At 50.3% G+C, this 22,549-nt stretch overlaps 1 protein-coding gene and 1 long non-coding RNA gene across 6 annotated transcripts in view; one reads left to right on the top strand and one right to left on the bottom strand.

Moving 5' to 3' along the window:
- The window catches only part of jcada (junctional cadherin 5 associated a), a 483,762-nt gene that overhangs the window by 209,248 nt on the left and 251,965 nt on the right, over window positions 1-22,549 (bottom strand). For all 5 annotated transcript variants that reach the window (XM_072508374.1, XM_072508375.1, XM_072508378.1 and 2 more), the window contains one exon: window positions 7,444-7,559. The gene's annotated coding sequence lies outside the window, so the exon portion shown is untranslated. The remainder of the gene's footprint in view (window positions 1-7,443; window positions 7,560-22,549) is intronic.
- Window positions 1-22,549, top strand: part of LOC140424857 (uncharacterized) — a 128,669-nt gene that overhangs the window by 76,388 nt on the left and 29,732 nt on the right. Inside the window, exon 3 of the long non-coding RNA XR_011947710.1 lies at window positions 14,192-14,395. This is a non-coding gene — a long non-coding RNA (uncharacterized lncRNA). The remainder of the gene's footprint in view (window positions 1-14,191; window positions 14,396-22,549) is intronic.

Raw genomic sequence — 22,549 nt, forward strand, 5'->3', positions numbered from 1 at the left:
AGCACTGCGGCGCTCTCAACGACAGATCAAGGCGCCCGATCGTCTAAATTTGTAACCTCTGTAATTTTAAAACCAATCTGTATGTATATAGTTTTCCACACCCCCCCGCTGGACTCATTTTTAACAGAGGGTGAATGTGGTAGTCACCACTGTTGTATTATATTGTATATATGGGTATTACGGTAAGGCCCCTGTACTACAGGTACGGGGGTAGATCCCTGCCTGCTGGCTCCACCCAGGAGGTGGAGTATAAATGTGTGTGCTCTCCGAACAGCAGCCATTTTGTAAGCTGCAGTAGGAGGCCACACATCTCTGTGTAATAAAGCCTCGATTACATTCTACTCTTGTCTCATCGTAATTGATAGTGCATCAAACTCCTTGTGCACGTTTCCTGTTCCTGGGGAATCATAGTGTAGCCACTTAAAATGGCTAACTCCCGATTTAAAATGGCGAACGGCAAAGACTGATGGGAAAGTCAGCCAACAGGACACAAACGAGCAGCTGCAGGTTGAGTGTGTATTTACCTCTGGAAAGGCCAAACAAGATCGATACCAGCAACCATCAGCATAACAAAACACCAGCCATCTGCATACTAATGAGCAATCCCCAGTAACAATGAGCAACATTTAGACACACAAAGCAAAACCAGACTCTTTGGCGCCAGGAGAAGCCTACACAAAGGGAGGTGAACGACCACCTCAGGACCGCCCATCGATCAGGGAACCGCTCTAGCATTGGAGACAATCGAACCAAGTGATTGGGACAAAGTCCAATCACTTGGAACCAAGTACAGGGTCCGCCCCAAAAGGCGGGAAGCCCCTGGGGACTATAAGAATAGAGTCCAAGTTCAAATCGTTCTTCTTGACCGGGTCACTCAGCAACGCGAACCAACCCTTGACAGTGACCGGTTCAGCCGCCGCCGATATCCAGTAAGTCTTACTTCAACGCTCGCTACGAGATAGGCGCTCCTAGCTATCAATCTGTACCAACTTTGAATCCCGCAGGCTCAGAACCCGAACGAAAGGCCATTCGTTTCCCTGACCTGGTGGGCCAGTTCCAAGTTAAGTATTGGCCTGTTAGCTGTAGAAGTAGCTTAGACGTAGAATTTTTACATGAGTAGTGATTACTGTGTATAACAAATGTGCTTTGATTTAAATCTCACTAAGCGGTGTATTGGATTATTGATCAGTACTTGAACCACGTGGCGGTATCATAAAGATACCTGGCGATTCAAGAGCAAAGGTGATAAAACAGAGCAATTAAACTAAGGCAAAAGTTAGCAACAATAGAATCACACAGTACAGAAGAGGCCCATCAGCCCATCAAGCCTGCACCAACAAAAAAAGATTTTACCTTAAATCCTCTCTAAACCTCCTGCCTTTGGGAGAACCTTGGAGAACAAGCCCAGAATTCAAATTCTTCCTGTTTCCATTTTACACTCATTCACATTTACCCCTCTGCTGCAAAGAGCCATTCAGACCTTGTTACTGGAGTCACAGCCATTGGTTGCAGCGTTAACACATTGCCCTTTCTTTGAACAGGGATCTCCCATGACGTCACTATCAAGGGTTAGGATGGGCAGCACGATAGCACAGTGGTTAGCACTGTTGCTTCACAGCTTCAGGATCCCAGGTTCGGTTCCCGACTTGGATCACCGTCTGTGTGGAGTCTACGCGTTCTCCCCGTGTCTGCGTGGATTTCCTCCGGGTGTTCCGGTTTCCTCCCAAAAGTCCCGAAAGACGTGCTGTTAGGTGAATTGGACATTCTGAATTCTCCCTCAGTGTACATGAACAGGCGCCGGAATGTGGCGACTAGAGGACTTTCACAGTAACTTCATTGCAGTGTGAATGTAATCCTACTTGTGACAATAAAGATTATTATTATTATTGTTATTATGGGTGATGCAGAAAGCAACCCAATGATATCAATACTCATCAAGCACTCCAGAAGCAAGTGCCTGGAGGCATCCTCTTTGGGGAAATAATATTAGGAGAGTTAGGAGGGAGCATAAGATGAAGCATCACACCTCAATGTGGAGGTGCATGCTTAGATAGTATCAGACACAGGAATAGGTTATTCAGCTGCTCAAAGCCCTAAAAATTTTAATCAATCACTTCCTATGTCAGCATTCCGAAGGGGCCATTCCCTCCACAACACCCTGGTCGATTCCTCAATTACCTCCAACAAGTCTCAATCCCACAGCACCTTCCCATGCAAACGCAGGAGGTGAAACATCTGCCCCTTTACCTCCTCTTTCCTCACATCCAAGGCCCCAAATGCTCCTTCCAGGTGAAGCAGCGGTTTATGTGTGCTTCTTTCAATTTAGTCTACTGTATTCGCTACTCACAACGTGGTTTCCTCGACAAAGGGGAAGCCACATGCAGACTGGATGACCGCTTTGCGGAACACCTCCGTTCTGTCTGGAAGCATGGCACTAAGTTTCCGGTTGCCTTTCATTTTCATTCCCCACCCACCTTGCACTAATGCAAGCATAAAGAGCAGCACCCAACCTCCCAAATAGGCACTTTACAGCCCTCTGGACTCAACATTGAGTTCAATAATTTCATACCTCATGTCTGTCCCTCCATTTTGATTCTGTTTCTTTTTGCATGTGCCAGTCTTAATCTTGTTTGCCATATTTTGCTTTTGAACACAGCTATTCGTTATTCTACCACACACACCCATTCTGGACGAACATTTTGTTTCTTCCCCACAACCTTTACCTTTGCCTTTGGCACCATCAAATCTTTTATCAGTTGATCTCTCCCACCCTTCTCCCTATCACAAAACCTCCTTTTGTTCTTTCCCTTCCCCTTTTCAGTTGAAAGGTTAACTCCGTTTCTCTCTCCACAGATGCTGCCAGACCTGCTGGTGTTTGTGGCATTGTCTGCTTTTTAAAACATCGATGTAGTTATACTGGCTGGGTCTGGAAAGTCAAGAAGGGGTCCATGTGATGGTAATTGCAGGGAGCTGGACAATGACAGGAAAATGATGGGTAAACCTGGGTAACTGTGTCAGACTCTATGGAAACTCCAAAGAGGACAAGGTGTACAGAGGATGCTATGGCTGTTCCTGTGTTACAGTGTTTTTAATCAGGGTTTACCGGTGTAGCACCATCGATCACACACGAGGCGAGACGTAGAGAACGTCAATCGAGGCTTTATTGAGCAGACTTGTTCCCCAGCAGCTCAGTCACAGAATGCAGCCGCTGGGAGAAACCGGGTTCTTATACCCCGCCTATCTGGGTGGAGCCCAGTAGGCGGCAGATCCAATCAGAACGCAGCATCTGTCCTCCAATAGTTCCTCGGCAATCATGGTGTACCGTATTACCCCTAATACACACCACCACAACCGGAAGACAAGGGTTCCCTGAGCATCCCTAAAGAGTTCCATGCAATTTTCAGCTCATTTGAAAACCAAATTTTAAAATTTTTCGATATATTGCCCTGGATTTTCATTGAGTTGGGATGATTCAGGAGCCCTTTAAAAATAGTGTGTGGGTCCAGATTCCAGGATTCCTGACCCCATTCCTGTGCATGCTGCTTCCTGTCAGAAGGCTGCATCTGGCACACGTGACCGTACTTGCTCCATTACGAAAATGGGCATGTTCTACTCCTTTGCAATTTTCATGGAGTCGGGCCAGGTTTTAAAAATGTTGTGGCTCATGGTCCCTCAGTAGAGTCGTGAACTATAGTATGCATGAAAGGTAAGTTCAAAAGGTCTCCCTCGTATCCCCATGCCAAGTTAGCCCCTCACCCATCCCCATGTCCCCTCATGCCTCCTATGCCAGGCTTTGCCCTTCCACCCACACATAATCACCTATTAGGAAAACAGAACGTGGGGCAGCACGGTGGCATTGTGGTTAGCACAATTGCTTCACAACTCCAGGGTCCCAGGTTCGATTCCCGGCTTGGGTCACTGTCTGTGCGGAGTCGGCACGTTCTCCCCGTGTGCGTGGGTTTCCTCCGGGTGCTCCGGTTTCCTCCCACAGTCCAAAGATGTGCAGGTTAGGTGGATTGGCCAAGCTAAATTGCCCTTAGTGTCCAAAATTGCCCTTAGTGTTGGGTGGGGTTATTGGGTTAAAGGGAGAAGTGTGGACCTTGGGTAGGGTGCTCTTTCCAAGAGCCGGTGCAGACTCGATGGGCCGAATGACCTCCTTCTGCACTCTAAATTCTATGAGTCTATGATTCTAAGTCCTTTCATACCCCTTATGCCAATCTCTGCCCTTCCACCCATCCCCTTATTTGAGCATATTTGGCTGAGAACCCAGTCACCTATTAGGATAACAGAACGTGGGGCAGCACGGTAGCATAGTGGTTAGCACTGTGGCTTCACAGCGCCAGGGTCCCAGGTTCGATTCCTTGCTGGGTCACTGTCTGTGAGGAGTCTGCACATTCTCCCCGTGTGTGCGTGGGTTTCCCCTGGGTGCTCCGGTTTCCTCCCACAGTCCAAAGACGTGCACGTTAGATGGATTGGCCATGATAAATTGCCCTTAGTGTCCAAAAAGATAGGAAGGGTTATTGGGTTTGGGGGATGGGGTGGAATTGAGGGTTTAAGTGGGTCGATGCAGACTCAATGGGTGGATGGCCTCCTTCTGCGCTGTATGTTCTATGTTCTAGAACAGCTGCTCCCCAGAGGAAACATTGTTTGATTGACAGTTCAGGCTGTCTGATCTCTACAGTCAATTCTACAACACTTGTAGTCAAGAGGTTTATGTGTTTGTGGTTTGTGGTTTCTGAACCTTCAAAAGGCCTGGATGATTTTATTACCTTCCCAGACATTTTTTTCAAGCATAGGGAAAATTTATCAATGGATCACATTTTTCAAAGCTATTTTTAAACGTACCAATTTACACTGTGGTGTTCATTGATTCTAGAAAAGGTACAGTGGGTTATTTTATTTTTCATTTTTATGGAATGTGGGCTTTGCTGGATAGGCCAGCATTTATTGACCATACCTTATTGTCCTTGAGAAGGCGGTGGTGAGCTACCTGCAGTCCCTGTGGTGTAGCTACGTCCATGGGGGCCGGTTTAGCTCACTTGGCTAGACAACCGGTTCCTGATGTAGAGCAACGCCAGCACCGGAGTTCATATTCTCGTACCGGCTGAGGTTATTCATGAAGGCCTGCCTTCTTAACCTTGCCCCTCGCCTGAGGTATGGTGATCCTCAGGTTAAATCACCACCAGTCAGCTCTCCCCCTCAAAGGGGAGAACGGCCTATGATCATTTGAGACTATGGCAACTTTACCTTACATCCACAGTGCTGTTAGGGAGGGAGTTCCAGGATTTTGACCCAGTGATAGTGAAGGATGGTGAGTGACTTGGAGAGAAGCTTCTAGCTGGTGGTGTTCCCATGTGGCTGCTGCCCTTCTCCTGATGGTTTCTGTTGTGGGTTTGGAAGGTGCTGTCTTGGTGAGTTCCTGTAGTGCATCTTGTAGATGGAATACACAGCTGCTACTGTGCGTCAGTGGTGCAGGGAGTGAATGTTTATGGAAGGGGGAGCAATAAAGTGGGTTGCTTTGTCCTGGATGGTGTTGAGCTTTCTGAGTGTTGTTGGAGCTGCACTCATCCAGGCAAGTGGTGAGTATTCCATTACACTCCTGACTTGTGCCTTGTAGATGGTGGATAGGCTTTGGGGAGTCAGGAGGTGAGTTACTTGCCACAGAATCCCTAGTCTCTGACCCACTCTTTATATGGCTAATCCAGTTCAGTTTCTGGTTAATCGTAACCTGCAGGATTTTGATAGTGGGGTATTCAGCGATGGTAATGCCATTGAATGTCCGAGCAATAAGGAGTGGAGCCTCCTAGAGGCACCCCCTAGAGGTGAATAGCACAATTGCTTCACAGCTCCAGGGTCCCAGGTTCGATTCCGGCTTGGGTCACTGTCTGTGCGGAGTCTGCACATCCTCCCCGTGTGTGCGTGGGTTTCCTCCGGGTGCTCCGGTTTCCTCCCACAGTTCAAAGATGTGCGGGTTAGGTGGATTGGCCATGATAAATTGCCCTTAGTGTCCAAAATTGCCCTTAGTGTTGGGTGGGGTTACTGGGTTATGGGGATAGGGTGGAGGTATTGACCTTGGGTAGGGCGCTCTTTCCCAGAGCCGGTGCAGACTCGATGGGCCGAATGGCCACCTTCTGCACTGTAAATTCTATGATAATCGCCTGGCACTGGTTTTCTGAGTCTTGCGAGATTTTGCGTCCATCTTGCTATTTGCACTTGCGGTAAATGCAGGTGCAAAATCAAGACAATTGCTCTCAAATTTAATGAAAACTAATTAATTAATTCACTCGTGTTTTACTTTAGTTTCATTTTTGATTCCTAATTTACACATGATGGACGTGGAAGAGGGAGAGAGGAGTTTGGAGTTCACAATATATTACGGGGTTCCTTAACCAAAAGAGGGTTGAAAAACTCTGCTGAATTGTATTTTCAAATTATATTTTGTGATAAATATTTTCATTCCAAAAATTCAGATTATCACATAGAAAACATCAATATAATACAAACAATTTGTAATTTTTTAACAAAGTAATAATAATAACCCTAAATGCTGTATTGTATTTAACAGCAATAAAATGGTAGGCTATAAGAACCGTAAAATTCTAAGACTCTATCAGGGCTGAGGGAAATGAGATGGGTGAGGGGAGAAGGGGAAAGTCCGGAATGTTGACTCCTGTCATACAGACAGGTTAATCGGTTCTACAAACTGGCTTTTAGGATTATTTGAAAGGTTTGTAAAGAAGTCAAAACTGCTGGATGATCCAGAAACATATTTTTGGAGCAAATGTCCCATTCTTTTTGCAAGCTAAGGCTACTTTCATGTTGATATTTTAACCTGGTGTCTGTTGACTGGCCCCACAGCTTAACTGCTAAATCGGTTTCCCGTAGCCCAGTGGCTGATGCACAGTTTTGAAGGATCAACATAAAAGCAGCTGAATAAATGTTTGCTATCTTCGTGTATCCCTGTGAATATGACTGGATGAATAATAGGAATCCTGCTGGAAGTTAGCTAAGTGGGGAGGAAGGATTTAATCGATGTACTAAGTGCAATCACATCAATTGGTAGGATTTTCTGGGGAGTCATCGCGTGTGGAAAAAGTGACGGACCGGCGACGGGCCCATTGCCTTGGAGTGGAAATTTTCGGTCCCACGGAGGGCAAAACCGCAAAATCCCGCCAATGTGTACTTTGAAAGGAACAAGCTCATGATTTTGTTACAAATAAAGCAAACAGGAATTTTTTTCTCCGCTATCCCCTGGTCTCCCAGTGTTCAGACAGCATCAAAGTAGCTCAGCTTACTTCTCTTTGAACCTGCAGGAGTGAGTGCAGTGTGGAAATTGCCCTGTATATATATATAATCACTTCTGTGTCATTCATATCAAAATCTAGGTGCTCACCCTCCCCCACCCGAATCCAACAATAATAATTTGGGGAAATTATGTCTCACCTGACAGGTAGCTTTGCTGCACACAGTAATCCATGGAATGCAGTCAGGTAGAATTTCAATTCTCAATTTCCAATTGTCCTTTCTACATGCTTGAGTTGTATAACCTACATCCAAATCTGTAAAACAAGAATTCACATGTGGTATTTTACATTTGTGAAGTAACTCTGTCTCAGACCTTCTTCCGTCCTCCTCTGAAGAAACAACTTAGGCAAGGTTGGTGGATAGGCTGGTGTGTTCTTTACTCTCCGGCAACTTGCCAGGCAGCTATTTTTGGCATTTTAACATGGCTAGTGAAGATCAGTTACTGTGCAACCAGGATCTCTGACAAAATGAGGCAGAGGAGGTTAAGGAGGGAAGGCGAAAGGAGGTGTTCAGGTTTTGGGTATTTTCCACCCTTCTTATCATAGATCCTGCAGGGGCAGTATTGTAGATTATTCTCAAATGAGCTGTCAGCTCTTCACAGTCTTTGGGAATATCGTCACTGGCTCCGATATCTCGGTATGTGGAAAAACATGCACGGACTCATCCTTGTATCTGTCATAGCGGAAAATGATCATGCTTGTTAAACGTCAAACATCGCTGCCCTAAGACATCCTTTAATAGTTCACTCACTTCAGGTTCAGTTCAGAATCGTCCAGTGATATAACAAAATACTGTGGCTGCTGGAAATCTGACATAAAAAACAGAAGGTCAGGCAGCCTGCCTGTGCTTAGAGAAACAGGGTTAATGGGCTTAATTTTACCAGTCTTTTGGGGGTGGGCTGGGAAGTGAGAAGGAAGGCAAAATGCCACGGGCAGGTGCTTCCTGTTGCCATGCCATTTTGTCAGCAATGAGAATGGTGGCAGATGACCCGCCCATCTGGAGTTCAATTGAATTCCTGAAGTGTGTGATCAGTTAAGGGTCTCTTCCCTCCTGTACTTGCTATTTATTTTTTCACAAGTCTCCCTGAGACAGCTTCATAGTGGCTGTCCCCCTGAGAGAGCACATTAGAACTACCAGCTGCACCCTCAGCGACTGCCCTCGTCCTGCCCTTCCCAGCTCATGTTTCACGCTGACTGCTCGTTAATTGGCCAGCCCGCGCAAAATCCCGATCGGAGCCTGAGCGTGTCTGCTCCTGGGCCCGCCGAGTGTGCGCGCCCGCCGAGTGTGCGCGCCCGCCGAGTGTGCGCGCCCGCCGAGTGTGCGCGCCCGCGGACGAGAAATCCAAGCCGAAGATTCTTTTGATAAAAGCAAATTACTGCGGATGCTGGAATCTGAAACAAGAGAAAATGCGGGAAAATCTCAGCAGGTCTGGCAGCATCTGTAAGGAGAGAAAAGAGCTAACGTCTCGAGTCCATGTGACCCTTTGACCTGCTGAGATTTTCCAGCATTTTCTCTTTCGCCCAGGTTTCTTTTGATTGCTTTTAAAATAATTTTAAATTAACACTACGTTAATGTGTTTTGATCTTAAGAATGTGCTACAATAACGTGATAAACATTGTAAGGATTTGCCAAAGTGTTCCAACAGCTCTTAGCATGACTGGACTCCTGTGCAGAGTGTGGTGAATGTATTGCTGTCACAATTCACCATGTCCATATCTGTATTACGCTGTTGCCCATGTGGGCTCCACCTATGGACCATTGTAAGGTATTACATATGATGTAGCATGTTGGGGTCTGTGTGGGCTCTGCCCCTGGCTCCACCCTTTGAGGGGAGGTATAAGAGCAGTCGCCCTGTAGGCGGCTCCCACTAACAGATCAGTCGCAGGCAGGCACTGTTATAGTTGATTAAAGCCACAGTTTACTTCTACTCCTGGTTTTGTGTGAATTGATGGTCGCATCAATTTAATCAACTACAACACCACTATGGAATCGGCCCTCAAACCTGACCGACTGAAACTCGATCCGCAGGCCGCGGAGGCGAAATAAATTTTTCCTCACTGGCTCTGCTGTTTCAAGGCCTACCTCGCCGCCTCCTCCTCGCCTTCCGTCACCGACGAACAGAAGCTGAGTCTCCTCCACGCACGGGTGAGCCATCGAATCTCTGTTCAACTCGAGGAAGCCTCCACCTACGCAGACCCCCTCGCGATGCTAGAGTGCCTCTACGTAAGGCCCGTGAACGAGGTATACGCGCGGCATCTCCTCACCACTCGCCGCCAGCGTCCCGGGGAATCGCTGGAAGAGTACCTACGTGACCTCAAAGTCCTTGCATGAAGCTGCAATTACCAGGCCGTTACGGCCACTCAAAATATGGACCTTGCCATTCGGGACACCTACGTGGCTGGAGTCAGGTCCAACTACGTGAGACAGAGCCGACTCGAAAAGGGTGCCCTAGACCTGGAAGAGACGGTAAAATTAGCCTCCTCCCTGGAAGTAGCGTTCCAAAGCCTTAATGCGTTCCCATCCGATCACGCGACTCCCTCCTGGACCCCCAACCAAAGAATACCCCAGGCCTGTGCCGCGTGGCTGCCCGCCCACCATGGGGGGCTACCCTGTTATTTCTGCAGCCAGCCTCAACACCCCCGGCAGTGCTGCCTGGCCCGGAACGCGAACTGCAGCGACTGCGGGAGAAAAGGACATTTTGCTAAAGTTTGCCTGGCCAGGTCCAAAAACTCTAAATCGCAGGCCCGACCTTCAGACTCACAGGCCTGCAGATCCCGCAGTGTGGCAGCGTGTCTGCCGGCTCCGCCCCCCGGACGCGTAATCGCTCACGGGGGCTGCCATCTTGGCCATCCTCGCCCACGTGGCCCGCCACGTGCGATTCATGGGGGCCGCCATCTTGGTCACCATCTGCCTCACCACCCGACACGTGCGACCGACGGGGGCCGCCATCTTGGCCGCCATCTGCAATGCCGACCGACATGTGCGACCAATGGGGGCAGCCATCTTGGAACCACCCCCCTCTGACCACGCCGGCTCCCCGCAACTCAGCGCGGTCACCCTTGACCAGTCGCGCCCCAAACACCTCCGGAGCTCTATGATGACCGTCCGGGTAAACGGCCACGAAACGCCCTGTCTCTTCGACTCTGGGAGCACAGAGAGCTTCATTCATCCAGATATAGTAAGAGGCTGCTCGCTCCCAATCTTCCTGGTCGCACTTGGTGCAGGTCCGGGGGTGCACTACTGCAACCCTCGCAATACAGGGCGGCGAGTATGCCAACTTTAAATTATATGTACTCCCCGACCTCTGCGCTCCTCTTCCATTGGGACTGGATTTCCAATGTAACCTCAGGTGCCTAACCCTAAATTTCGGCGGGCCCCTACCTCCACTCACCGAATGTAGCCTCGCGACCCTAAAGATCGACCCTCCCCCGCTCTTTGCAAATCTCACCACCGACTGCAAATCAGTCGCCACCAGAAGCAGGCGGTACAGCATCCAGGATAGGAACTTTATCAGGTCCGAGGTCCAGCGGCTCTTGAGGGAGGGGATCATTGAGGCCAGCAATAACCCCTGGAGAGCCCAGGTGGTGGTCGTCAGGACCGGGGAAAAGAGCCGGATGGTTGTAGATTACAGCCAAACCATAAACCAGTACACGCACCTCAATGCGTACCCCCTTCCCCGGATCGCAGACATGGTTAATCAGATCGCGCACTACCGGGTGTTCTCCACAGTGGATCTGAAGTCTGCATACCACCAGCTCCCAATCCTCCCAGGGGACCACCACTACACGGCTTTTGAGGCAGACGGCCGCCTCTTCCACTTCCTCCGGGTCTCCTTTGGCGTCACGAACGGGGTCTCGGTCTTCCAAAGCACGATGGACTGATTGGTGGACCAGTACGAGCTGCTGGCCACATTTCCGTACTTGGACAACGTCACCATCTGCGGCCATGATCAGCAGGACCACGATGCCTACCTCCAGAGATTTCTCCAAACCGCCCGAACACTTAACCTCACTTACAACGAGGAGAAATGTGTTTTCCGCACAACCAGAATAGCCATCCTCGACTACCTCGTGGAAAACGGGGTTCTAGGACCCGACCCCGACCGTATGCACCCCCTCCTGCAACTCCCCCTCCCCCACTGCCTCAAGGCCCTGAAAAGGTGCCTCGGGTTCTTTTCATATTACGCCCAGTGGGTCCACAACTTTGCGGACAAAGCCCGCCCACTAATCAAGACCACAATCTTCCCACTGGCGGCTGAGGCCCGCCAGGCCTTTAGCTGCATCAAGGCGGATATCGCCAAAGCCGCGATGCGCGCGGTGGACGAGTCCGTCCCCTTCCAGGTGGAGAGCGACGCATCAGAGGTCGCCCTCGCCACTACCCTCAATCAGGCAAGCAGACCAGTATGCTTTTTTCACGAACACTCACCACCTCCGAAATTCGACACTCCTCAGTCGAAAAGGAAGCCCAAGCCATCGTGGAAGCCGTGCGGCACCGGAGGCACTACCTTGCTGGTAGGAGGTTTACCCTCGTCACCGACCAACGATCGGTAGCCTTCATGTTCGATAATACGCTGCGGGGCAAGATCGAGAATGATAAGATCTTGAGGTGGAGGATCGAACTCTGCACCTATAATTACGATATAGTATATCGTCCTGGGAAACTCAACGAAGCCCCAGATGCCCTGTCCCACGGCACATGCGCCAGCGTGCAAGATGACCGACTACGTGCTATCCACAATAACCTCTGTCACCTGGGGATCACCCGGCTTCTCCACTACATCAAGGCCTGCAACCTGCCCTACTCCACTGAGGAAGTCAGAGCCATGACCAGGGACTGCCAAATCTGTGCGCAGTGTAAGGCACACTTCTATCGACCGGATAAGGCCCACCTCGTAAAGGCATCTCGGCCCTTTGAGTGCCTCAGTATCGATTTCAAAGGGCCCCTCCCCTCCAACAACCGCAACACATATTTCCTCAACATCATCGACGAGTTCTCCCGCTTCCCCTTTGCAATCCCCTGCCCCGACATGACCGCGGCCACCGTCATTAAAGCCATACATAGTGTCTTCACCCTGTTTGGTTTCCCCACGTACGTTCACAGCGACAGGGGCTTGTCGTTCATGAGCAACGAACTGCGTCAGTACCTTCTCAGTAAGGGCATGGCCTCGAGCAGGACTACCAGTTATAACCCCAGGGGAAACGGGCAGGTGGAGAGGGAGAACGCGACGGTCTGGAAGACCGTCCTCCTGGCCCTACGTCTAGGAATCTTCCAGTTCCCCACTGGCAGGAGGTCCTCCCCGACACACTCCATTCTATTAGGTCCCTACTTTGCATGGCCACAAACGAGACCCCTCATGACCGCCTGTTTGTTTTCCCCAGGAAATCCACCTCCGGGGCCTCGCTTCTGTCCTGGCTGAAGACACCGGGGCCCGTCCTGCTCCGCAAACATGTCAGGAGCCATAAGTCCGACCCCCTGGTCGAGAGGGTCCAGCTCCTACACTCCAACCTCCAGTACGCATACATCAAACACCCCGACGGCCGACAGGATACGGTCTCCCTCCGGGACCTGGCACCCGCAGGTTCCATTACCACCGCCACCCCACCTTACTCCGCCCAACCTACGCTGACCAGCCCCTGCCCCTACATGGCACCCGCACCCCCTCCCGCATGCCATTCCCCCTTCATCCACACACAGGAATGAAGCCCCAGAAGACACGCTCCCGGAGTCCACGTCTGTGCCCGCACCGGCGACTTCACTACCGATGCCAGCACGGCCGAGTTCGACGCCCGGGCCAGCTGCGATACCAGAGCTTCGGCGATCACAGTGCACAATCCGTGCGCCGGACAGGCTAAACCTATGAACCCTTCACCCCCGCCGGACTTCATTTTTTTAACGGGGGTGAATGTGGTGAATGTATTGCTGTAACAATTCATCATGCACATATCTGTATTATGCTGTTGCCCATGTGGGCTCCACCTATGGAACATTGTAAGGTATTACCTACGATTTCATAGAATTTACAGTGCAGAAGGAGGCAATTCTGCCCATCGAGTCTGCACCGGCTCTTGGAAAGAGCACCCTACCCAAGGTCCACACCGCCACCCTATCCCCATAACCCAGTAACCCTACCCAACACTAAGGGCAATTTTGGACACTAAGGGCAATTTATCATGGCCAATCCACCTGTGCACATCTTTGGACTGTGGGAGGAAACCGGAGCACCCGGAGGAAACCCACGCACACACGGGGAGGATGTGCAGACTCCGCACAGACAGTGACCCAAGCCGGAATCGAACCTGGGACCCTGGAGCTGTGAAGCAATTGTGCTATCCACAATGCTACCGTGCTGCCCTGATGTAGCATGTTGGGGCCTGTGTGGGCTCCGCCCCTGGCTCCACCCCTTGAGGGGAGGTATAAGAGCAGTCGCCCTGTAGGCGGCTCCCACTAACAGATCAGTTGCAGGCAGGCACTGTTCTAGTTGATTAAAGCCACAGTTTACTTCTACTCCTGGTTTCGTGTGAATTGATGGTCGCATCACAGAATCATTAAACTACAATGTTTCAATGGAGCATCAGGTGAATGGTGTGCATGAGAGAGCTGAGATTCACTGCTTTTGACCTCCCCTTGCCTGATACTTATTACTTTAGCTTGTTTGCTGTACTGGTATCACCAATTTACTTAGTGCGTGACTCTGAGCTGTATCCATGTGTTGCCCTCAGCCCAGCGTACCAACACAAATGCTCTGATGCCAAGTCTTGTTCTATTAGCAGCACTTTAACTGTCGCTGCCTCTGTAGCTGTTCATTTGGTGTGTGAAAAGTACTGAGCAATTCAATTTGTCCACTCAATTCTAAATTTACCCTTCCCTTGCAAATGTCACTTTGCAGATGACACCCTCCTCACTCTTGCCTAATGCTAGATGATCGAGGTGATCGGAGCATATATAACATTCGGTGGAGACTGTGAAATGGAATGCCATTTAGGAGGATACGTGGAACAGCTGAGCACTGAAATCTGCATTCAAATTCCAGTCAAGGGGCAGCTGCTGTGAAGAACCCGACGCAGAGATTGGTAATGGAGTCAGCCCCTGTGTAAGTCTGACATGTGACTGATGTTTGCTTTGAGACAAAAGGAATTAGCAGAAGAAAGTGAAACAAAACCAGTACCACACGTGTTTGGAAATGAGGCTGGCAGGTCTCAGCTGGGTTACTGGATAAAATAACTTGCCCTGTGGCAAACATTGGGAGAGTACTGTGAGTGTTTTGCTCTGTTTACAAAACACGATAGGTGAAGAAGGAATAAAACAGATTATTTGATTTCCAAATTGTATCAACAAGAACAGCTCCAACAGTGCTTGGTATTAGTGCCATTGCTGTCATAATATACATCTATGTATACAATGGAGTGCAGAGCAGAGCAGCCAATCACCTGACAGGACACGACCACTATAAAACCAGAGGGCACTAGTTTTCCCACTCTCTCGGGACCCAGCCTCTGTGACAGTCAGAGTTAGTGGGCTGGCCAGTGCAAACACCATGTGGTAGCTAGTAAGTCTGGTTAGGCTAGTATCAGATCTCCAGTCAAGTCAGCATAGTGTCAACCCACAGTTGAACATCTATAATAGTTTAGATGTTAAATAAAATTGTGTTGCATCTGATCAAGTGTTGGAGGTCTGTCTGTGTTGGAGGTCTGTCTCTCGCTACACTGCATCAAGTGCAGTCCACATCGACCCAGCTTACCCAACACATCATGGTACCAGTGAGTGATACTGAAAATTGACGGACCTACCTTGAGTGAATCAGCGTTGACCAGCAAACAGCCACCCGGTGACATGGAAAACGTCCGCCCTCCTCCGCAGCTCCGCGTCGCCGGCAACGTCGGTGCAAATTGGAAGATCTTCAAACAAAAGTTTTAACTATATCTAGAAGCCACCGACCTCGAGGCTGCATCGGACACCAGGAAGATCGCACTATTCCTCTCCACAGCCGGGGACCACGCCATCCACATCTACAACTCCCTTACATTCACTGAAGGCGAAGACAAGATGAAATTTAAAACAGTCCTACTGAAGTTCGACAGCCACTGCGACATTGAGCTGAATGAGAGCTTTGAACGGTACGTTTTCCAGCAGAGGCTTCAGGGTGAGGATGAACCTTTTCAATCCTTTCTGACCCATCTCCGCATCCTCGCGCAGTCATGTAACTATGACTCGACCACTGATTCCATGATACGGGATCAGATCGTTTTCGGGGTCCACTCCGATTCCCTTCGCCAGCAGCTCCTGAAAGTCAAGCAGCTCACCCTCACCATCGCCATCGAAACGTGCGTTCTCCACGAACATGCTAACAATCGGTACTCCCACATCAGGGCGGCAGAAACGGCAAAGCTAACCTCCCATGAGGTGGAACGGGTGCAGGCCATCGCACAAATGCAGGGCCTAAGTATCGACGAGAGTGGCCATTCTGCGCACTTTTCCCGGGCCCCTGCGCATGCGCGCCACGACCGAGGGGACGGCGAGACCGACGACCAGACTGCGCAGGTGCGTACAGCGTTCGACCTCACTGCGCGATGGCGCATAGAACGCGTTGACGTTGGTGTCATGACGTGTCCGAATTGTGGCTCCGCCCATTTAAAGCGGCAAAATCACGACGGTGTCTACAGTGTGGCAAGCTTGGCCACTACACAGCCGTTTGCAGGTCTGCTCCACTGCCCAGCATCCAGTGATCCCAGCCGCAGCGCAGAAGCGTCCGTTCAATACAGCAGGCCTTGCCAGACTCCGACCCCGACAGCCCAACAGATCCTGCTGCTGCGTGCCTCAAATCTCCATACCGGGTGGGCATCATTACGAAGCATCCGCTGCCTTTCTCCAAGACAGCGGAGCACCTCCCGATCCTCAGCGTGGATCCCGACAATGAATGGTGTGCTGTCCTCACAGTCAACAAGGCTTGCATCCGGTTCAAACTGGACATCGGCGCATCGGCGAACCTCATCTCCAAATTCGATCTCGACACCATCCGCGTCAGACCAAGCATTCCAAGCCTGCCAGCTCTTTGACTACAATGGCAATGCCACAGCTGCCAGTGGCTCATGCCAACTCGGAGTTTCCAATAAGTCATTTAAAGCGACACTGCGATTTGAGATTGTGAGACCTGACAGAGCATCCCTGCTCGGTGCTCGGGCCTGCAAACTCCTGAACTTGGTTCAGCGAGTCCACACCATGTCATCCTCACAAGCAACGGCCTCACCTGATGAGAACTTCCAGGCTGAAATTGATGACATCATCACGCAGTACCACCGCGTGTTCGACGGAATGGGCACACTCCCATACCAATACAAAATCCTGCTCAAACTAAACGCCACCCCTGTGATCCACGCACCACGTCGGGTGCCGGCACCCCTCAAGGACTGCCTCAAGCAGCAGTTACAGGACCTCCAGGACCAGGGCATCATATCAAAGGTCACAGAACCCACGGACTGGGTCAGCTCCATGGTCTGCGTCAAGAAGCCGTCAGGGGAGCTTCGAATCTGCATCGACCCCAAGGATTTAAACCGCAACATCATGAGGGAACATTACCCGATACCAAAACGAGAGGAGTTGACCAGCGAGATGGCTCATGCCAAACTCTTTATGAAGCTGGACACCTCCAAGGGGTTCTGGCAAATACAGCTGGATGCATCCAGTCGCAAGCTGTGCACATTCAACACCCCGTTCGGTCGCTACTGCTACAACCGGATGCCTTTTGGCATCATCTCTGCCTCAGAGGTATTTCACCGCATCATGGAACAGATGATGGAGCGTATCGATGGGGTGCGCGTGTATGTTGACGTTGTCATAATCTGGTCCACAACTCCTCAAGAACACATCGATCGCCTCAAGCAAGTATTTCACAGAATCCATGAGCATGGCCGCCGACTCAACAGAGCCAAGTGCTCGTTCGGTCAATCAGAAATCAAATTCCTTGGTGACCGCATCTCGCAGCAAGGCGCGCAGCCAGATGCTGACAAGGTCTCGACGATCAACGCTATGAAGACTCCAGAGGACAAGAAGGCGGCCCTCCGCTTTCTAGGGATGGTCAACTTACTCGGGAAGTTCATTCCCAACATGGCGGCACACACCACAGCCCTCCGCCATCTCGTCAAAAAGTCGACGGAATTCCAGTGGCTGCCCCCTCATGAGAACGAATGGCATGAGCTGAGGGCAAAACTCACAACAGCCCCGGTTCTGGCGTTCTTCGACACTACCAAAGAGACCAAAATATCCACTGACGTGGGCCAGGACTATGACTCCTCCTCATGGCCCCCAGTTGCGTATGCCTCCAGAGCCATGACGCCCACTGAGCAACGGTACGCTCAGATCGAGAAGGAATGCCTGGGCCTCCTAACGGGAATCGACAAATTTCACGACTATGTGTATGGCCTCCCAAAATTCACGTTTGAGACGGACCACAGGCCACTAGTCCACATAATCCAGAAGGATTTGAATGACATGACGCCTCGGTTACAACAAATCCTTCTCAAGCTACGCCGCTATGACTTTGAACTTGTCTACATGCCAGGCAAAGAACTCATTGTTGCAGATGCCCTTTCCAGGTCTATCACCACACCGTGTGAACAAACTAACTTTGTCTGCCAAATCGATGCGCAGGTGCAATTGTGTGACTCCAACCTTCCGGCCACTGATGAGAGGGTCATCCAAATTCATGAGGAAACGACCAAGGATCCCCTGCTACAGCGTGTGATGCAGCACCTCACGAATGGCTGGCAGAAGGGACAGTGTTCCCAGTTTTACAACGTCAAGGACGACCTGACGGTGGTGGACGGCATCCTCATGAAGCTCGATAGGATTGTGATTCCGCAGAGCATGCGAGCTATGGTGCTCGGCCAACTCCATGAGAGTCACCTGGGGGTCGAGAAATGTCGACGCAGAGCTCGAGAGGCAGTCTATTGGCCGGGCATCAGCCAGGACGTTGCCAACAATGTCCTCAACTGCCCCACTTGTCAGAAATTTCAGCCAGCTCAACCCAAAGAAACTCTGCAGCAACATGAGATAGTGACCTCCCCATGGTCCAAAGTCGGTGTCGACCTTTTCCACGCCAAGGGGCGTGACTAGAACATAGAACATTACAGCGCAGTACAGGCCCTTCAGCCCTCGATGTTGCGCCGACCTGTGAAACAACTCTAAAGCCCATTTACATTATTCCCTTATCGTCCATATGTCTATCGAATGACCATTTGAATACACTTAGTGTTGGCGAGTCCACTACTGTTGCAGGCAGGGCATTCCACACCCTTACTACTCTCTGAGTAAAGAACTTACCTCTGACGTCTGTCTTATATCTATCTTCCCTCAATTTAAAGCTATGTCCCCTCGTGCTAGACATCACCATCCGAGGAAAAAGGCTCTCACAGTCCACCCTATCCAATCCTCTGATCATCTTGTATGCCTCAATTAAGTCATCTCTCAACCTTCTTCTCTCTAACGAAAACAGAATCAAGTCCCTCAGCCTTTCCTCATAAGATCTTCCCTCCATACCAGGCAACATTCTGGTAAATCTCCTCTGCACCCTTTCCAATGCTTCCACATCCTTCCTATAATGCGGTGACCAGAATTGCACGCAATACTCTAAATGCAGCCGCACCAGAGTTTTGTACAGCTGCAACATGACCTCATGGCTCCGAAACTCAATCCCTCTACCAATAAAAGCTAACACACCGTACGCCTTCTTAACAACCCTCTCAACCTGAGTGGCAACTTTCAGAGATCTATGTACATGGACACCGAGATCTCTCTGCTCATCCACACTGCCAAGAATCTTACCATTAGCCCAGTTCTCTGTCATCCTCTTATTCCTTCCAAAATGAATCACCTCACACTTTTCTGCATTAAACACCATTTACCACCTCTCAGCCCAGCGCTGCAGCTTATCTATGTCCCTCTGTAACTTGTAACATCCTTCCGCACTTTCCACAACTCCACCGACTTTAGTGTCATCTGCAAATTTACTCACCCATCCTTCTACGCCCTCCTCCAGGTCATTTATAAAAATGACAAACAGCAGTGGCCCCAAAACAGATCCTTGTCCTCCTGGTCGACTACTTCTCCAGTTACCCTGAAGTGGTGAAACTGTCCGACCTCACGTCGAAGGCGGTGATTAAAGCTTGCAAAGAAATGTTTGCCAGGCATGGGATACCGCTCACGGTGATGAGTGACAACGGTCCCTGTTTTTACAGCCAGGAATGGAATGATTTTGCCCGCCTATACAACTTTCATCACATAACCTCCAGCCCCCACTACTCGCAGTCAAACGGGAAGGCCGAAAAAGGGGTCCATATCGTCAAGAGATTACTATGCAAGGTTGCAGACTCAGGCTATGACTTCAACCTGGCGCTGCTGGCATACAGAGCATCCCCGCTGTCCACTGGGTTGTCTCCCGCGCAGATGCTCATGAATCGCACTCTGCGAACCACGGTTCCAGCCGTCCATGTTCCAGACCTTGACCACCTCACGGTCATACAAAAGATGCAGCAGTCTCGGGCCCAACAGAAATCAGCATAAGGATCTCCCCGAGCTGGTCCCAACTGATCGTGTTCGTGTGCAGTTCCCTGACGGCGGCTGGTCCGCCACATCTGTGGTGGTCAAGCAAGTGGCCCTGAGATCGTTCCTCATCCGCATGGCTGATGGCTCCTTCCTATGACGCAACAGACGGGCGCTGCGCAGAGTTCCACACCCGCCACCTAACCTTGATGTCCCGCGTCACACAATGCTTCCTCCGGGCGTGCCCTACCACGAGGCCACCGATCTACCAGCAATCCTGCCGACCTCTGCGACCACCGCATTGGCGGCGGTCCCGCCTATCCAAGTGCAGGCGGCCCCTGATCCACCCTTGAGGCGGTCAACCAGAATTCGTCGCCCGCCGCAGAGACTAAACCTATAGACTGAACTTTTGCACAACCGTGTTACCTTATCGTTTTGACCTCTGTAAATATCGTTGTTACCGTTTCAACTGCCCTATATCTGCACTAGCGACACCTTCCTGTGTACATAAGGTCATTTTTCGCACATTCTGTATATAGTCACGCACATATACACATCCACACGCACATGCACCTTAATATTTATTATTTCAACACACACAATACAGGACACAAAAAAAAAGGGGGGTGAGTTGTCATAATATACACCTATATTTACAATGGAGTGCAGACAGGCAGCGATTGACACACAGGATGACCAGTAAGCACACAGAACAGAGCAGCCAATCACCAGACAGGACACGACCGCTATAAAGCCAGAGGGCACCAGTTTTCCCGCTCTCTCGGGACCCAGCCTCTGAGACAGTCAGAGTTCGTGAACTGGCCAGTGCAAACACCATGTGGTAGCCAATCCACCCACCGTCACCCACCCCCACAGCAACTGACGGTGACCAGCTCTTTAAAGTACAAAATAAACGGCTGCCATCTTGGATAAAACATTTCAATTGAGCCTCTCACGGTGTACTTAACGTTCTTGAGATACAAAAACCCCTTAAGATCCTCCAGCCATACTGAGGCACTGGGTGGAGAAGCTGACCTCCAACCCGTCAGCACCTGCCTTCGAGCAATCAGCGAGGCGAAGGCCAGCACATCAGCCCCTCCCCCAATCTGCATCTCCGGCAGGTCTGATTCCCCAAATATGGCCCCGAAGGGACAAGACTTCAGTTCAATTTGAAGAATCACCGACAGAAGGAGATCCAGAACTGAGCTTAGGACATCACCAGACATATGTACATTGTTAGCCGGGCCCAACCTACAATGACCGGCACAGGCTTGGCGGGCCGAAGGGCCTGTTCTTGTGCTGTATTGTTCTTTGAACACTCACACTCATCCTCCACTCCTGCAAGTAGCCTGCTCACCCGAGACCCGAGACCCGAGAATGGGCCCTATGCACTACCTTCAACTGTATCAGCCCTAACCTGCACATGATGACTTTGCGTTCACCCGACGCAGAATCTCACACCACACCCCCTCCTCCAACTCAGACCCCAACTCTTCCCCCCACTTGGCTTCACCCCCTCCAAGGAAACTGCGTCCTCTGCTATAAGCCTCCCATAAACCCCTGAGGTACTCCCCTTTCCCCCTCCATTCCCGCCAATGACAAAACCCTCTCCATCAACAAGGAATGTCGGAAAGATCTTCTTTGTGAAGTCATGCACCTGCAAGTATCTAAATACATTTGCCTGTGAGAGTCCAAATTTCATCACCAACTCCTCAAAGCCTGCAAATCGGCCCTCCAAAAACAGATCCTTCATCATATCTATCCCCTTCTACTCCAAACCCCTAATCCTGGCATCAAACCTCACCGGCTCGAACATGTGGTATGCACAAACCGATACCAATATCGATACCGCCCCCAATTTAAAGTGCTGCCGAAATTGTCCCCATATCTCCAGTGTGGAGGCCACCGGCAGATTCTCTGAGTACTTCGCCCGGAGAAAAAGGTCGGGAATCGTGACCAACGCCCTTAACCCCGGCTCCCGACACGAGCTTGTCTCCATCGGGATCCATAAAGCCTCCGGATCCCCACACCAACCCAGCACCTTCTCAGCGTTCGCTGCTCAATAATAATATATCAGACTTAGCAGTGCCAAACCCCCTGACTACCTATCCCTCTAAGCACTATCTTCCTATTCCTGGCTACTTTTCTCACCCAGATGAACATCAAAATCAATCCTTCCATGCCCCCCAAAATGGATTTTGGAAAACAAAACGCCAAATATTGGAATAGAAACAGAAAACACGACAGGACATTCATTTTCACTGACCTAATTCTGCCCATTAAGGACAAAGGGAGGCTGTCCCACCTCTGTAGATCTGCCTTCACCGTATGCACCAGGCTCATAAAATTGAATTTCCGAAGCTGGGCCCAATCCCGGGCCACCTGCACCTCTAAAATGGGAACCCGTAAGTCTAAATGTCAACATCCCAAAATTAACCCCTCCCTAACTGGGTTGCCAGAACGGAAGGAATAAAGAAAAGGAAAAAAAACGATGGTACGGTGGCACAGCGGTTATCACTGCTGCCTCACAGAGCCAGAGACCCGGATTCAGATCCAGCCTTGAGTGACTGACTGCGTGGAGGTTGCACATTCTCCCCTGCAAGGCCTATGATAGAGGGTTGGTTATTTCTTCCATGGCCAACAAAAGGCAGGGAATGCTGGAAAATCAGCGCCGGTTGGAGGTTTGTTTGGCTGATGCAGAGAAGTACAG

The sequence above is a fragment of the Scyliorhinus torazame genome, chromosome 6, assembly GCF_047496885.1.
Source record: "Scyliorhinus torazame isolate Kashiwa2021f chromosome 6, sScyTor2.1, whole genome shotgun sequence".
In the NCBI taxonomy this organism is placed as follows: domain Eukaryota; kingdom Metazoa; phylum Chordata; class Chondrichthyes; order Carcharhiniformes; family Scyliorhinidae; genus Scyliorhinus; species Scyliorhinus torazame.